The 14962-nt window shown below is 44.3% G+C and overlaps 8 non-coding genes across 8 annotated transcripts; 4 read left to right on the forward strand and 4 right to left on the reverse strand.

Annotated features, from left to right (window-relative positions):
• Nucleotides 1–4577: 4577 nt before the first annotated feature.
• Nucleotides 4578–4664, reverse strand: TRNASTOP-UCA (transfer RNA opal suppressor (anticodon UCA)). Its single transcript has one exon. It is a non-coding gene; the product is annotated as a tRNA-Sec (tRNA).
• Nucleotides 4665–5495: 831 nt separating this feature from the next.
• On the reverse strand, nt 5496–5582 carry TRNASTOP-UCA (transfer RNA opal suppressor (anticodon UCA)). The gene has a single exon. It is a non-coding gene; the product is annotated as a tRNA-Sec (tRNA).
• Nucleotides 5583–6305: 723 nt separating this feature from the next.
• On the forward strand, nt 6306–6392 carry TRNASTOP-UCA (transfer RNA opal suppressor (anticodon UCA)). The gene has a single exon. It is a non-coding gene; the product is annotated as a tRNA-Sec (tRNA).
• Nucleotides 6393–8121: 1729 nt separating this feature from the next.
• On the forward strand, nt 8122–8208 carry TRNASTOP-UCA (transfer RNA opal suppressor (anticodon UCA)). Its single transcript has one exon. It is a non-coding gene; the product is annotated as a tRNA-Sec (tRNA).
• A 713-nt stretch (nt 8209–8921) lies between these two features.
• On the reverse strand, nt 8922–9008 carry TRNASTOP-UCA (transfer RNA opal suppressor (anticodon UCA)). Its single transcript has one exon. It is a non-coding gene; the product is annotated as a tRNA-Sec (tRNA).
• Nucleotides 9009–10018: 1010 nt separating this feature from the next.
• Nucleotides 10019–10105, forward strand: TRNASTOP-UCA (transfer RNA opal suppressor (anticodon UCA)). Its single transcript has one exon. It is a non-coding gene; the product is annotated as a tRNA-Sec (tRNA).
• Nucleotides 10106–11893: 1788 nt separating this feature from the next.
• Nucleotides 11894–11980, forward strand: TRNASTOP-UCA (transfer RNA opal suppressor (anticodon UCA)). The gene has a single exon. It is a non-coding gene; the product is annotated as a tRNA-Sec (tRNA).
• A 2247-nt stretch (nt 11981–14227) lies between these two features.
• On the reverse strand, nt 14228–14314 carry TRNASTOP-UCA (transfer RNA opal suppressor (anticodon UCA)). The gene has a single exon. It is a non-coding gene; the product is annotated as a tRNA-Sec (tRNA).
• Between the last annotated feature and the right edge of the window lie 648 nt (nt 14315–14962).

The following is a 14962-nucleotide window of genomic DNA, read 5'->3' on the forward strand; positions in this document are numbered from 1 at the left end:
GAACGTGTGCAACCTCAGCCCAAGTACCATTAGGCCTCTTCCAGGCCACACTGGGACAGTGGTTACCTGTATAGATGTGTAGTGGACTTGAGAAGTTGTCACTTGTGACGCCACTGTCCCTTCACACCGCTGATTCTAGATAGCGTGCACACATGATTAACTTTGGGAACTCAATCACTGGGAACGGACAGTGACTGGACAACTTTACTTCTCACCTGTACAATACAGCTTTACACGGCAGTGCAGGAAAGACAGTTTAGAAGATGGTCAGGAAGGAGGACCTCAGGATACCTCTCTTCAGCTTCCATCCCTTCACCACATGGGGGTTGAAGGTACCCCCATGTGGCTGGCACTGCCACTCAGAAGACAATGGAATGGAACTGGAACCCTTCTATCACACCTTGCACTCATATGTATAGCATTCAATCATCACATGACAATCGGTTACAATTTCCAGACATATCCCAGCCACTCTCAGACATTAACCTCTTACATGCTGCAGCTGTGCAATACACATAACAGAAGACAAGACACTTTGCACAGTGCATCCACAGAAAGGACATGGCATGTATGACAATTATGGAGCTGCTAGACATATAGACTTTGGGCCAACACACTTGCACCAAATTATGACTTCCCATCAGCACGGAGCAACAGAAATCTGGATCCATCAAACAGGAGATGTTTTTGCGCTCCTCAGTGATACAATTTTTGCGCTTTTTTGCCCACTGGAGTCTCGACTTTCTGCTTCTCTTAGACACAATGGTGCTGGAACTGGTTGTCTGACATTATAGCCATTCCGTGCGGAGGAACGGTGACTTGAGTGTTCGGACATGTTAGTCGGAGCTCCAGCATTGTATTTGGCTAACTGTACAGTGTCTGTTGGTCAGATCAATTCCTGACATCCTACTCTGACACCTTTCGTCCTTTGCTGGATACTTTTGCTCGGTCATGCCACAAAATTGGCAGTGAAATCCCAGCCACGGCTAGTCTAACACTGATGAGCAGGCCTCATTGTAATTCGCTCAGATCATTGGATTTTACCATTCAACATTTATAGGCTAACTTATCTATACCGGGAATATAGGATGAAGCTACAAGTAGAGACAATATGTTCTCAGATTCCCTCGGCCCCCTGCAGCGTCCACCTGGATGCAGATAATTAACTCTTAACATTCTCCTCTCCAAAACATATCCACATAAATCTCGCTTGTTTACGACAATCCGCTCCCTGCGCGCCGTGGTGCCGCTCTGTGATTTTTCCTGCGGGTACTGAATAAATATAAATGGCTATTTACTTTAGCATAATGGTAAAATACTCATTTTCAATGCATGGGCTACCTAAGAAGCTTGTCTTCATTCAGAGATGATACATCTTCCCATAGCATGGAAATAAATGAAATGAATCGGAAGTATCTACACTTCTGCAGAATTAGCAGCTTAGCATACAATTACCCGATCACCTCGGGGATGAATGTGCCGGAGCTTTAGTAATAGATTTATGCAATATGATATGAGAAAGCAATGTGTTATACTGACCCGATCACGTCACCCATTCAGAGTGAGAAACAGGCAAAAAGTTTCACCAGACTCAACATTTTTTTCGTGGTTTCTGAAGTTTGAAAAAGTAAAGAATGCCAAAATGCAGAACTAGTCAGAAGGCTCAACTCATGCACCAAATAACAGACCCCCTATGTAAATCAGCGCAGCATGGAAGAGGACTGAACAAAGCTCAGCTCACTCATTCAGTGCCAAACAGACCATACGGTGGAGCAGATTTACTAATCCCGTCTAATACACTCCTCAGCATTGAAATTGTAACACCAAGAAGGAAAAGTCATGCAATTATGGAAATGGCAGGATCGATAGTCACGTTAATTATACTTCAGTATCAAGTATGAGCGCCACATGCAGAAATGCCCGCACTTACATGCCTTGGCATGCTATCAGTGAGGCTATCAATGGTTGTCTGAGGAATGTTCTGCCATGCTGAATGCTCTTGGGCGCCTAAGTCATCAAGTTGTGCTGTTGGCTGCTCTCTTTACAGTTGCCGACCAAAGACGTCCCAGATGTGCTCGATGGAAGATAAGTCCGGAGATGCTGCTGGTCATGGTAGCATCTGAGGAGCGGGCCCCAGCCTAGGAGACAGTGGGGTTGAGTAGTTCACTTGTCACGGTGGCTTTTACCGTCTCTCACCTGGAGGGTAACCAGGGACATGTCCATGGGGCGTGGGCAGACCATATTAAATAAGGAAACCCTCAATTGGATTACCTGAGTCCTTCTTGTCACTCGTGATGCCACCGTTCCCTCCTCCACGGTGATCTCTCCGGAGAATAAATAAGAGCACACACACACGAGTAGAATTCAAAAGGCCAAACAGGGGACGGTCGGTAAAGCCATTTACTGAGAACCTTGAAATAACAGTTCGCAACAGTCCTCTTTACATCCACCGGCAAAAATAGTCAGGGTTCACAACACGTGAAGCGACAGGGAGGAAACACAGGAGAACAAAGTGACTTACACAGGCCTAGTTATCTGTGGTTCCATCGTCCCAGACACCAACTCCTGAGAAACTCCACCAACACTCTACTGGTCCACTCTCACGGATCTTTGCAACCTTGTCACCTCACACCACACAGCGGGCAAACTCCACTTGTACTCCACAGAAAAGGGGAAGGAAAAGAAAGGGTTCGCGGCCTAAAGGGGTAACCGCTCAGCCCCTTCTCTTCTAGTACTCAGACTGAAGGTGTCTGACTACTGGCCTAGTCCAGTCCTAGCTCACTAACTACTGACTCCTCTCTCCACAAACTTAACTCAGCAACAACCCTTTCATGCACCTTGCATCCACATATATAAAACAAGGTCACATGACATACAAATAGATACTTTCCCAGACATAACCCAGACAGTAACCTAATCAGTGCTGAAAAGGTGCAATACACATCATATTCATACACATAGAAGAGAGGGGAGAAACACAGAAACACAGGACAACATAGACCATCCGGAAACGTCCAGGACACGCGCACATTAACTTTTGTACACTGCAGTAGCACATTTAGGACATGTAGGCTGATTACAGTTGATCTGGCATTGGTATGGTGAAAAACGGTTCCACTGGTTCCATGACTGACTCCTATCTATTAGGACCGATGTGTGGTTCCCACATGAAGGCCTCCTCGTGGCATTGTCCCAGGGTTCTCCAGACCAATGTTCTCCGGCCATCACTGCGTCCAACACAAAACTGGGACTCATCGCTGAAGAGGACAGACCTCCATTCCAGACCCCATTGCCATCTTACTCTGTAGCATGATAGCCTTTGAGAGCGGTGATGTGAGGTCAATGGATCACCTATCGATGGACGTCTGGTTCATTGGCCAATGTCATGCAAGCATCTGATGATGGTTTGTGTAGACACTGCTTTCAAAATTTGCTTTCAATCTGTTTTTTATACCATTGAAGCCCCTCCCACATGTCACAGACTGGAACTAGGTGTTTGAAAATGTGATCATTTGCATATTTTAGTGACACCTTCTACTTCCTCGATTTGAATAAACTTCTGAATTATCCTTCTGAAAGGCCTCATGTCCATTTGCACGCCGGATTCCAGCAGTGCCCATGGACATGGACAGAATGAGATATTTTCTTACCTCTCCAGGTCCAGCGTGGGTCTCCTCTGAGCCAGACAGATCTTCTTTCTTTAGCATAGTGGATTCGTCTGGTAGCGTCGGGCGATGCACCTGACGCATGCGCAGTGCTGTCTTTTTTGATTTTGAATCCCCTGCTTTCCAGGGCTTCCGCGGCACCTCCACAGTGACAACTACGATTGTGCCATGACGGGGACAGCTTCCATTGACTTCAATGGAAGCCGTCTCTGCGGGATCCATAGAAAAATAGAGCATGCTGCGATTTCTTCCCGCGTGTATGATCCGCATGCCGAGAAAAAAAATCACATCCGCATGCTTTTACTTGCGGTGTGGATGCTAATGCATCCCTATGGGTGGCAAGAGGTGTGAATCTCCCGTACAGGAGACATGCACGGATTTTATAATTAAAATCCGCCTGTGGACATTGAGCCAAAGTCTTTTTGTGGCTGCGTTTGGGGAAGGAATTGCAGATTTCATATGAGTATTTTGGAGAATGACTGCATTTTCTATTGACATTTTAGTGGCATTTTTCATGGTCTGGCAGGGCTTTTTCAGGTATTTTCCTATGATGATTGTGGGAAAATGCCTGAAAAAACGACAGACGCAGGGCATGATGGGAATTGGAGAAAATACCAAAGCCCCAAAACACATGAGGGTTCCCATGATATGAACGCCATCGATCTAATATTTATCACAATTAGGCCAAAGTTAGGCAGAGACATAGTACCGAATATTGGCGCCCTTTTGCATCTGTAATATGGAGGTGTGTCCTTGTCTGACCGCGGATCTCCTGAGCCAAACCTGGAGCACTATACATTCTTATGATGCGCAGAGTTCAGGTCAGACAAGGACACACTTCTGATGCAAAACGGTGGCTGAAATATAGCAGACCTTACACCAAAAGAAGAGAAACCCCAATGAAATGCTGCCCGCCCAGAGGGTGGAATTGAACCACTCTGTCCCTAGACAGCTACAGGTTTGAAGCCTGCACCCCAGACCACTGAGGATCATCTGGGCAGGAAGCAAGCCATCACTCACTCCTATTTGTAGCCGAACCTGCAGGGAAAAGTAACATTATGGAGACGATTATTATTACTAATTGGGGAAATGTAAGGAGGAATATGGATGATGTGAGAATATAATGACACTGAATACCTGCACCGCCATCACTGCTGGATATTACTGTCCAGGACTTGTATTGTCATCTGCATAGAAGGCTGCAGCAAAGCATTGTGGGAGATGACTGCAAGCTTCTTATCTTCTTAGTTCTGGACTGAACTTTGTTTACACATTGAGATGCTGATACAGATGATAGATCAGTGATTTCTCTAGGACAATGGTGTGTGCAGCGTCATCAGGGGACATGGGGCATGAAATTAGAATATTCAATGTATACTTTAAGGGGTGTTATAGAAGAAAAACTATGGGTGACCAATCTTCAGGTTGGATCACCAAAAACAGATTGGTGCTGGTCTGCTTCTCAGGACCCCCACTGATCAGCTGATGAGAAGCTGCTATTGATGGCTGGAACTGTCAAAATGGCATTGGTGGCATAGTGGTCCAATTTGGTATTGCAACTTTTTTCCATTGCAGTGAATGGAAGAGTGCTGTGGAAATAAAGCAGCCCACTGTGCGGCAAACAGCGTTTGTATAGTTTAGATTCCTGAATGGGTCATCCCTGGCATAACTGCAATTGGTGACCTAAACTGAGGACAGGACAGCTAAGGTTTTTCTCCTGCAAAACCCTTTTAATAAAAGCAACTTTAAAGTAGCAAAAGTCACTAGCCAAAAACAAAAGAGAAACATTAGAAACGGGATTAATGTACATAACTCCACCCAAAATGCTGCCGCCCAGAAGGTGGAATTGAACCACTCTGTCCCTAGACAGCTACAGGTTTGAAGCCTGCACCCCAGACCACTGAGGCTCATCTGGGCAGGATACAAGTCATCACTCGCTCCTATTTGTAGCCGAACCTGCAGGGAAAAGTAACATTATGGAGATGATTATTATTACTAATTAGGGATATGAATGATGTGAGAATATAATGACACTAAATGTCTGCACCGCCATCACTGCTGGATATAACTGTCCAGGACTTGTATTGTCATCTGCATAGAAGGCTGCAGCAATGCATTGTGGCAGATTACTTTGTTTGTTTGCAGTCTAGCATCTATCTAGCAATTGGTCCAGTTGGTTGCTCACTCCAGTATAGAAACAGAATAGCTAAAATCTGCAGCAAAAACGCAGCAGGAATTAACATTCTGCAGATTTTATATCCACAACTCAGGTCAATGAACACGGCAGATGCATTATCTGCAGCAAATCCTCCTGCTGTGAATGTGCCCTACAGGGGTATTGCAGCCCAAAATATTTCTTATTTATTCAATGCATAGGTGATAATTGCTAGATAGATGCTAGACTGCAAACAAAGTCATCTCCCACAATGCATTGCTGCAGCCTTCTATGCAGATGACAATACAAGTCATGGACAGTAATATCCCGCAGTGATGGCGGTGCAGGTATTCAGTGTCATTATATTCTCACATCATCCATATCCCTCCTTATATTTCCCTAATTAGTAATAATAATCATCTCCATAATGTTACTTTTCCCTGCAGGTTCGGCTACAAATAGGAGCGAGTGATGACTTGTTTCCTGCCCAGATGACCCTCAGTGGTCTGGGGTGCAGGCTTCAAACCTGTAGCTGTCTAGGGACAGAGTGGTTCAATTCCACCTTCTGGGCGGTTACTTTTTGGGTGGAGTTATATACATTCTTCTCTATAATTCTGTTTCTTTTTTGTTTGTAGCTGAAGAATGTTTGCAACTTCAAAGTTGTTTTCATTAACCCCTTAAGGCCTCCCTCACACAAGCGACACGATATCACCACGAGAAAATCGCAGCGAAATTGAAAACGTGGTCCATGTGATATCACTGTGTTTTCCCACGGCAATATGAGTCCCAGTTACAGGGGAGAAAATCCCCTTGTAGTGACAATAGTCACTGGAAGAGCTGATCTGGGTCTGCAAGGACCCTCCTGCTCTGCTGTAACTGGGGGCACCCGGCGGTCACATAATCACCAGAACACATAGTGGAAGAAACACTTCGGCTTTCACTTTTTAGTGCATAGCGCTGATTGAGTGGTATGTAGCCTGGAAAGGAAATGTCAGAAATGGTTGATAACCAGTTCTACCTTCTCCTCCAGGTCTAAGGCTGTGTCTGACAACTGAGCAACCGACCCGCTCCTGTTTGATTGCAGGAATAGAAGCTTTAATCCTGCACAGTATGTTGCCATCAGCTGAGATTAAAACCAAAGACCAAAGCACCATGAATTCACAATACTTGGTCCTTAAGGGGTTGAGGAAAAGTATTTTGAAGTTGCAAAAATTCTCTAGCTGCACATAAAAAAGGAACATTAGAGTTATAGCGGATAATGTATATAGGTCTGTCCAAGGGGTCACCGCCCAGAGGGTGGAATTGAACCACTATGTCCCAAAACAGCTACAGGTTTGAAGACTTTAAGATTACGGCGCTTGGTCTTTGGTATTAATCTTGGCCGATAGTAAAATACTGCACAGGATTAAAGCCTCTGGTCCTGCAATCAAACAGGAGAACGTTGGGTGCTCGGTTGTCAGACACAGCCTCGGGCCTGGAGGAGAAGGTAAAAGCGGTTTTTAACCAGTTCTGCCTTTTCCTTTCCAGGCTACATAGCACTCAATGAATGCTCTGAACTAAAAAGTGAAAGCAGAAATGTTTCTTCAACTTTGTGACCTGGCGATCACTTGACGGCCGGGTGCCCCCTGTTACAGCAGAGCAGGAGGGTCCTAGCAGACGCAGATCAGCTCTTACAGTGACTGCGAAGATGACGGGGAAGGAGGCAGGGTCTCCGCAAACAGCTCAGTGGAGGCTGGACTGGAACTGCTGGAGTGAGTAACCAACTGGGTGGGAGGGGGAAGGAAGAGAGTAAAAGCTTTTTCCTAGTTATTTGTGGGTAATCTGCAACAATTGGGATTCGTTGTGAATTATGACCTCTGTATCGAGCCGAATAGCTAAAATCTGCAGCAAACACGCAGCAGGAATTGACATTCTGAGGATTTTACATCCACAACTCAGGTCAATGAACACGGCAGATGGATTATCTGCAGCAAATCCTCCTGCTGTGAATGTGCCCTACAGGGGTATTGCAGCCCAAAACATTTCTCACCTATTCGAAGCATAATTGCTAGATAGATGCTAGACCGCAAACAAAGTCATCTCCCACAATGCATTGCTGCAGCCTTCTATGCAGATGACAATACAAGTCCTGGACAGTAATATCCAGCAGCGATAGCGGTGCAGGTATTCAGTGTCATTATAATCTCATATCATCCATTTTCCTCCTTACATTTCCCTACTTAGTAATAATAATCGTCTCCATAATGTTACTTTTCCCTGCAGATTCGGCTACAAATAGGAGCGATTGCCAACTTGCTTCCTGCCCAGATGATCCTCAGTGGTCTGGGGTGCAGGCTTCAAACCTGTAGCTGTCGAAGGACAGAGTGGTTCAATTCCACCTTCTGGGCGGTTAGCTTTTGGGTGGAGTTATATATATTATCCTCTATAATTCTGTTTCTTTTTTGTTTGCAGCTGAAGAATGTTTGCAACTTCAAAGTTGTTTTCATTAACCCCTTAAGGCCTCCCTCACACAAGCGACACGATATCACCACGAGAAAATCGCAGCGAAATTGAAAACGTGGTCCATGTGATATCACTGTGTTTTCCCACGGCAATATGAGTCCCAGTTGCAGGGAAGAAAATCCCCTTGTAGTGACAATAGTCACTGGAAGAGCTGATCTGGGTCTGCAGGGACCCTCCTGCTCTGCTGTAACAGGGGGGCACCCGGCGGTCACATAATCACCAGAACACATAGTGGAAGAAACACTTCGGCTTTCACTTTTTAGTGCATAGCGCTGATTGAGTGGTATGTAGCCTGGAAAGGAAATGTCAGAAATGGTTGATAACCAGTTCTACCTTCTCCTCCAGGTCTAAGGCTGTGTCTGACAACTGAGCAACCGACCCGCTCCTGTTTGATTGCAGGAATAGAAGCTTTAATCCTGCACAGTATGTTGCCATCAGCTGAGATTAAAACCAAAGGCCAAGCGCCATTAATTCACAGTACTTGGTCCTTAATGGGTTGATGAAAAGTATCTTGAAGTTGCAAAAAATCTCTAGCTACAAACGAAAAAGGAACATTAGAGTATAGAGGACAATGTATATAACTCTGTCCAAGGGGTCACCACCCAGAGGGTGGTATTGAACCACTCTGCCCCTATACAGCCACAGATTTGAAGCCTGCACCCCAGACCACTGAGGCTCATCTGGGCAGAAATTTATTTGTCACTCGCTCCTATTTGTAGCCGAACCTGCAGGGAAAAGTAACATTATGGAGACGATTATTATTACTAATTAGGGAAATGTAAGGAGGAATATGGATGATATGATATTGTGTATATAATGAGACTAAATACCTGCACCGCCATCACTGCTGGATATTACTGAACAAGATTTGTATTGTCATCTGCATAGAAGACTGCAGCAATGCATTGTGGGAGATGACTATGTTTGCAGTCTAGCAGCAATACCCCTGTAGGACACATTCACAGGGAATATTCACTGAAAATTGCAGAATGTTCTATTTTTGTGCGGGTCCACAGAATTCTCGCACATGGTTTAAAGTGGGTGAGAAAAAAGTCCCACCGCAAGCGCCTGTACATGGAAGTTTCCTGAAAGTGCGATTTTTAATTCTTCCTATTGAAAATGCATGAGATTTTTACTCACATTTTGCATATTCAGTGAGGCAATGTGAGTTCCTCAGAGTGATATAGCAGTCGCCCATGTGAATACATCCTGAAGTAGTTTAGGGCTCATTACCCAGCAGCAAGTGATGATGTTACCCGACAATGTGTGATGTCACTGATACAATATCTTACTACAGTAGAGTTCTGTTTGCTGATGATATTTGGAGCTGTTGTGGCCTTTTCTGCCCAAGTGTCCTCTGATGACACTGCTCACTATTGTCCTAGAGAAATCACCAACCTATCATCTGTAGTAACATCTCAGTGCAAGAACAAAGTTCAATCCAGAACTGGAAAGATAAGAAGCTTCCAGTCATCTCCCACAATGCATTGCTGCAGCCTTCTATGCAGATGACAATACACATCATATACAGTAATATCCAGCAGTGATGGCGGTGCAGATATTCAGGGTCATTATATTCTCACATCATCCATATTCCTCCTTACATTTCCCTAATTAGTAATAATAATCGTCTCCATAATGTTACTTTTCCCTGCAGGTTCGGCTACAAATAGGAGCGATTGCCAACTTGTTTTCTGCCCAGATGAGCCTCAGTGGTCTGGGGTGCAGGCTTCAAACCTGTAGCTGTCTAGGGACAGAGTGGTTCAGTTCCACCTTCTGGGCGGTTAGCTTTTGGGTGGAGTTATATATATTATCCTCTATAATTCTGTTTCTTTTTTGTTTGCAGCTGAAGAATGTTTGTAACTTCAAAGTTGTTTCCATTAACCCCTTAAGGCCTCCCTCACACAAGCGACACGATATCACCACGAGAAAATCGCAGCGAAATCGAAACCGTGGTCCATGTGATATCACTGTGTTTTCCCACGGCAATATGAGTCCCAGTTGCAGGGGAGAAAATCCCCTTATAGTGACAATAGTCACTGGAAGAGCTGATCTGGGTCTGCTAGGACCCTCCTGCTCTGCTGTAACAGGGGGGCACCCGGCGGTCACATGATCACCAGAACACATAGTGGAAGAAACACTTCGGCTTTCACTTTTTAGTGCATAGCGCTCATTGAGTGTTATGTAGCCTGGAAAGGAAATGTCAGAAATGGTTGAAAACCAGTTCTACCTTCTCCTCCAGGTCTAAGGCTGTGTCTGACAACTGAGCAACCGACCCGCTCCTGTTTGATTGCAGGAATAGAAGCTTTAATCCTGCACAGTATGTTGCCATCAGCTGAGATTAAAACCAAAGGCCAAGCGCCATTAATTCACAGTACTTGGTCCTTAATGGGTTGATGAAAAGTATCTTGAAGTTGCAAAAAATCTCTAGCTACAAACGAAAAAGGAACATTAGAGTATAGAGGACAATGCATATAACTCTGTCCAAGGGGTCACCACCCAGAGGGTGGAATTGAACCACTCTGCCCCTATACAGCCACAGATTTGAAGCCTGCACCCACTGAGGGTTATCTGGACTGGAATCTAAGTGTCACTCGCTCCTATTTGTAGCCGAACCTGCAGGGAAAAGTAACATTATGGAGACGATTATTATTACTAATTAGGGGAATATAAGGAGGAATATGGATGATATGATATTGTGTATATAATGAGACTAAATACCTGCACCACCATCACTGCTGGATATTACTGAACAAGATTTGTATTGTCATCTGCATAGAAGACTGCAGCAATGCATTGTGGGAGATGACTATGTTTGCAGTCTAGCAGCAATACCCCTGTAGGACACATTCACAGGGAATATTCACTGAAAATTGCAGAATGTTCTATTTTTATGGGGGTCCACAGAATTCTCGCACATGGTTTAAAGTGGGTGAGAAAAAAGTCCCACCGCAAGCGCCTGTACATGGACGTTTCCTGAAAGTGCACTTTCTAATTCTTCCTATTGAAAATGCATGAGATTTTGACTCACATTTTGCATGTTCAGTGAGGCAATGTGAGTTCCTCAGAGTGATATAGCAGTCGCCCATGTGAATACATCCTGAAGTAGTTTAGGGCTCATTACCCAGCAGCAAGTGATGATGTTACCCGACAATGTGTGATGTCACTGATACAATATCTTACTGTTTGCTGATGATACTTGGAGCTGTTGTGGCCTTTTCTGCCCCAGTGTCCTCTGATGACACTGCTCACTATTGTCCTAGAGAAATCACCAACCTATCATCTGTAGTAACATCTCAGTGCAAGAACAAAGTTCAGTCCAGAACTGGAAAGATAAGAAGCTTCCAGACATCTCCCACAATGCATTGCTGCAGCCTTCTATGCAGATGACAATACACATCATATACAGTAATATCCAGCAGTGGCATTGCAGATATTCAGTGTCATTATATTCTCACATCATCCATATTCCTCCTTACATTTCCCTAATTAGTAATAATAATTGTCTCCATAATGTTACTTTTCCCTGCAGGTTCGGCTACAAATAGGAGCGAGTGATGACTTGTTTCCTGCCCAGATGAGCCTCAGTGGTCTGGGGTGCAGGCTTCAAACCTGTAGCTGTCTAGGAACAGAGTGGTTCAATTCCACCTTCTGGGCGCAGCTCTATACCTTATCCTCTATAATTATGCTTCTTTTTTGTTTGTGGCTAAAGAATTTTTGCAACTTTAAAGTTGTTTTCATTAACCCTTAAGGCCTTCACTAGGGCGACACGATCTCACTGCGAGAAAATCGCAGTGATATCGCATTGGTGGTCTGCGTGATATCGCTGTGTTTTGACAATATGAGCCCCAGCTACAGAGAAAAACATCCCCCTGTAGTGACAATAGTCACTGGAAGTGCTGATCTGGGTCTGCAAGGACCCTGCAGCTCTGCTGTAACAGGGGGGCACCCAGCAGTCACTGGGTCACATAGTGGAAAAAACACTTCTGCTTTCACTTTTTAGTGCATAGTGCTCATTGAGTGGTATGTAGCCTGGAAAGGAAATGGCAGAAGCAGTTAAAAAATGCTTCTACCTTCTCCTCCAGGTCCAAGGCTGTGTCTGACAACCGAGCACCCGACCTTCTCCTGTTTGATTGCAGGAGCAGAGGCTTTAATCCTGCGCAGTATGTTGCTATCGGCCGTGATTAAAACCAAAGACCAAGCGGCATGAATTTACAGTACTTGGTCCTTAAACCCTTAAGGACATGGCATATTTTGGGCTTAAGGATGCAACGATTTTTGGCAGATTTTAATCTCCATTTTTCAAAAGCCGTAACTTTTTTATTTTTCCACAGTCGCTGCCGTAAAAGGGGCTTGTTTTTTGCGTGGCGAACTGTAGTTTTTATCGGTGCCATTTTTGGTTACATAGACTATATTGTGAAACTTTTATTATTTCTTTTATGATCGCAGGGAGAGAAAACGCATCAATTCTGCCATGTTTTTTTTTTATTTATTTTTTTAATGTTAATTATGCAGCATGAATGACACAATACATTTTTTTCTGCAGGCTGGTATGATTATGTTACCAAAATTCTTATAATTTTTTTAAGGTTTTTCCGCTTTTCTGCAATAAAAACCCCTTTTTCTGGAAATCCTTTTTTTTTCTAAATCGCTGCATTCAAAGTCCTATAACTTTTTTATTTTTCCATCGATGGAGCTCTGTGAGGGCTTATTTTTTGTGAGATGAGCTGTAGCTTTTATTAGTACCATTTTGGGGTACATATGGATTTTTTGATCATTTTTATTGTGTTTTTTGGGAGGCAAAATGCAAAAAATTAGCATTTTGCCTCCGTTTTTTTAGAGTTTTTTTTACGCTTTTTGCCCTGCAGGATTAAAAGCATGTTCAACTTATTGTACATGTTGTTACGTACACGAGAATACCAAATATGTGGGATTTTTATTTTTTTTTATTTTTTTATGCTACTATGAGAAAAAGCCCCCCAAAAGTTTTTTATTACAGTTTTATTTTTTGTACATTATTTCTATCTTTTTTTTTTTTACACAATTTGTGTCCCTCTGGGGACTTACATCATAGCACCGATGATCGCTTATTATAGCGATAATAGGCAGTGGTAATACAGGACACTTGTAGGTGGCATCATGTTACCATGGAAACCAGCCGGGCTCTCTGCGTTTACATCGCGAGAGCCCAATGACGTCACAGAGGGAAGGGGTTAACAGCCGTCTGTCAGTGACAGTCAGCTTCCGCTGCCGGATAGCGCAAGATCTCTTATGATCTTGCGCTATCCACATGACATAAGGGTACGTCCAGTTGCGGGAAGTACCCCACTGCCAGGACGTACCCCTATGTCATGTAGAGGGAAGGGGTTAAAGGTGTTCTGTCATTACCTATTCCTCCCCCATCAGTCTACTTACCAGATCTTCACCTCCCGTATCTTCTCCTGTCTCATGCAGTCCAGGGGGATCACTTCACCTTCAGCTGCCTGATTCTTCTCCTTCCTGTGAGGTTACGTATGTTGGTTGGCAGTCTTCTGCCTACCTGGCAATGTACGCTACGTCACAGCTTACGGGCCAGCAGGGGGAGTTACTATCTACTTCAGAGACTGCTCATGCCAGCTGACTCTGAAATAGATTAGAATTCCTTCATAGGCAGTAAACGCTACAGCACAGGGATTTGACGTTCACTGACCCCGCCGGAAGGAATGTGAGGAATGCAGCCTTCATAACAAGCCAGGCCAGCATGTGGTGAGGTGACCTGGGACACTGCAGAAGCTCAGCCTGGAGAAGTTGAACACCTTTAAGGGGTTGATGAAAAGAACTTTAAGGTGGCAAAAATTCTCTAGCTACAAACCAAAAACATTAGAATTATAGAGGATAATATATATATTTTAGCTCAAGGGGGCACTGCCCAGAGGGTAGAATTGAACCACTCTTTCCCTAGACAGCTACAGGTTTGAAGCCTGCACCCCAGACCACTGAGGATCATCTGGGCAGGAATCAAGTCGTCACTCGCTCCTATTTGTAGCCGAACCTGCAGGGAAAAGTAACATTATGGAGACGATTATTATTACTAATTGGGGAAATGTAAGGAGCAATATGAATGACGTGAGAATATAATGACCCTGAATATCTGCACCGCCATCACTGCTGGATATTACTGTCCAGGACTTGTATTGTCATCTGCATAGAAGGCTGAGCAGTGCATTGTGGGAGATGACTGGACGCTTCTTATCTCCTTAGTTCTTGCATTGAGATGCTGATACAGATGACAGGTTGGTGACTTCTCTAGGACAACGGTGTGAGTAGCGTCATCAGGGGACACTGGGAGCCGAACTTTATATGGGAGAAATCAGCATCCCTGTAAGTAATGGCAGCGGAGTGCTGACTACCATCTATCAGGAGCTTACATGTGATTGGCTGATTCTGAACACACCCCCTCCCCAAATAGAAGAGGGTGTGAAAACAATATTTTAGTTTTGTCATTTTGGTTTTTCCATCTTAAGGGCAAAAACATATGACTGTGTTTTTCTCCCCCCATCACGGCCGCTAACGGCACAAGACGTGACCGCTGATTTCAATGGAAGTTCAGCGGTTTTGTTTTCATCTCTGGGATTTCTCGGCTGTGAATATTGTGAGCGAG

The sequence above is a fragment of the Eleutherodactylus coqui genome, chromosome 9, assembly GCF_035609145.1.
Source record: "Eleutherodactylus coqui strain aEleCoq1 chromosome 9, aEleCoq1.hap1, whole genome shotgun sequence".
Taxonomy (NCBI): domain Eukaryota; kingdom Metazoa; phylum Chordata; class Amphibia; order Anura; family Eleutherodactylidae; genus Eleutherodactylus; species Eleutherodactylus coqui.